Source organism: Crocodylus porosus, unplaced genomic scaffold (genome assembly GCF_001723895.1).
Source record: "Crocodylus porosus isolate Cpor-Errol unplaced genomic scaffold, CroPor_comp1, whole genome shotgun sequence".
In the NCBI taxonomy this organism is placed as follows: Eukaryota; Metazoa; Chordata; order Crocodylia; family Crocodylidae; genus Crocodylus; species Crocodylus porosus.
In genome coordinates, this window is record NW_017728886.1 from 200,932,546 (window position 1) to 200,935,265 (window position 2,720).

Sequence of the window (2,720 nt, forward strand, 5' to 3'; positions counted from 1 at the left end):
CCCATTTTCTAGTATATCTCAATAAAGATGTCGATTAGTGCCTGAAGATCTGCTTCTGAGTGCGCAAACACTACAGCATCATCAGCATACTGGAGCTCAGTGATTGAAGTTAGGGTGGTCTAGGTTTTAGAGCTTTCGGAGTCAGTTGAAATTAAACAGTTTACCATTCACTTGGTAGTTTAGCTCCACTCCAAATGGAAGCTTGTTGGTGGCCAGATGTAGCACTGCAGTAAGAAATATCAAGAGAGGTACTGGAATGATGACACCCTTGCTTAACTTACATCTGAACTTCAAAGATATCTGTGTCGCATCTATTACTGAGAATCACAGCTCACAAACCATCATGGAGCAGGGAAATAGTGATGATGAATTTTGATGGATATCTGTACCTCAGAAGGCTTTCCACAGTGCTTCTTGGTTGACAGAGTTGACGGCTTTCATTAGGTCAAAAAAGGCAATACAGAGATGTTTATGTTGTTTCTGGCATTTTTCCTGCAGCTGGTGAGCTGTGAAGGTCATGTCAATTGTGGCTTCTGATGCCCTAAATCCACACTGAGATGCCCTAAAGAGATAGTTCAGGAGGGTTCTCACAATGATCTTTCCTGTTGTGGACAGCAAGGCAATTCCTCTGTAGTTTCCAGTCATACTTGTTTTCTATCTTGACAATAGTCACAATCATGGCATTCCTGTGGTCATCTGGGATTTTCTCACAATTCCAAATCTTTAAGATGAGTTCATGGAGCTGTGATGTCAGCTGTATCCCCACTGCTTGAAGATTTCAGTGGTGATTCTATCAGCTCCAGATGTCTTCTTCTTCTGCTTGATGTCTTTCCTGATATCATTGAAGTCTGGAGAGATTCCAGGATTGTCTCTTGGATCTTGGGTGTTGCAGGATGACACTGAGAACACTCTCAACAGCAGAGTCTTGACTGAGAAGGTCTTCAAAATGTTCCTTCCAATAGGCATTGATGGCTCCCCTTTCCTTGATCAGGTCTCCTCCAACATTAGGTCTCAAGGGGGTTGTTCTCCAAGTGCTCAGTCCATAGATGGCTTTGGAGGCATTGAAAAAAACCACACATATCATGGATGTCATCAAGATATTGAATCTCCTTCACCTTGTCTTCCCACCATCTGTTTTTCATATTACAGGTCCTCCTTTGGACCTTTGCCTTGGCTTGTTGGAGATTCAGTTCCTTTTGCTTGGAGTTGATATCATTCTGACAAAGCACAAAAGACCATGCGCTTGCAGTCAACCAACTCTTGGATCTCCCAGTCATTTTTATCAACCCAGTCTTGATGTTTCCTGGTACAGAATCCATGAGTCTATTCATAGATACTAATGATGGTGGACTTGCAGGCACCCCAAGCCTCCATTCTCCCAATGCTGTTGATTGGGATTCCCCAGTTTTTCACTGAGGTGCTCATGGAAGACATCCTGCTTGATTGGGTCCTTGAGTCCTTTGATGTTGCTTCTGCTGAAGCCATCATTTAGGACCCAGTCTGAGTGACATAACTGAGTGGATGAGTTAGTGATCATTCCAGCAATCACTAGCTCCTAGCACAGCTCAGGTGATGCGGACATCTTTGTGTTCCTGGACACAAGCAATGACCTAAATCGATCAGGTGCCAAGGCTTAGATTGCAGGTGTTGCCATGATGTCTTGTGTCTGATTTTCTGGTGGAATAGGGCATTGGGGATGCCAAGTCCATATTCTGTGCATTTGTCCATGATTGAAGTGCAGTGATTGAAGTGAGGTGCACTGGGCATTCACTATTAGAATTGTCCATGAGGATCCTGATATTCCAGGTCCTGAAACTGATTGCAGGTCTTTGTTTATTTCAACAGGAGTAAAGGTGATCCCACTGGACATAGTTATCCAGTTGGGAAGAAGGTAGACAGGTAATGTTTAGGGCATCTTCAGGATCCACTTTGTTCACCCCTCTCCATGTGTGGTGAAAGAGGGCTTCTCAATCACAGTTGCCAGATGTTACTTCTGCCTCATCCAAGTGCTAGATGACTTTTTTGTAACAGCCACCTTCATGAAAAAATGAGGTCTGTATAACAAATGTGTTATCTACCACCTGTCTAGAAAGTTGGAAGGCTGGAAAGGACCATAATGATCAATTAGTTGGACTGTATGTACAACACAGACCAAAGGAGCTCACCAAAACTTACCTGGACTAATTCATATGTTTCTAATTCACCACTTACTCCTAGTATAGCAAATTACAGTGATATTAGCAGTGTTTTTTCATGTTAGCTGGTCATGATCAATTCTACATTTGCCATAATTTTAAACAGGACTACTATAAAAAGGTGGTGAATACCTTTTCTATTATAAAATTGCATAAAACTTGGGGGAAGGGAAGAGACTTTATGTAAAATCATTTCTCAGTGCCATCTCAAGTGCCAAGTACTGTTTGTATATTTACTTTCAGATGCCATTGATTTGCATTGCATTTATACCCAGATACATTTAAATGCCATAACATATTAAAGTGCCTGACAGTTATGGATCTACTTTATTGCTTTCATAATAATAAAAAAACCCAAACAACTCTTCAGTGATTCCCAATGCCTTTCATGAGAATTTTGCTTTAATGCCCACAAGTAACTTCCTTTTAGTAACAAGTTTTGTGAAGTGAACATTAATATGGAACTTTAACAAACTTTTCTGGACATCAGACCATTTCTTTTCATAGATTTCATAGATTTCATAG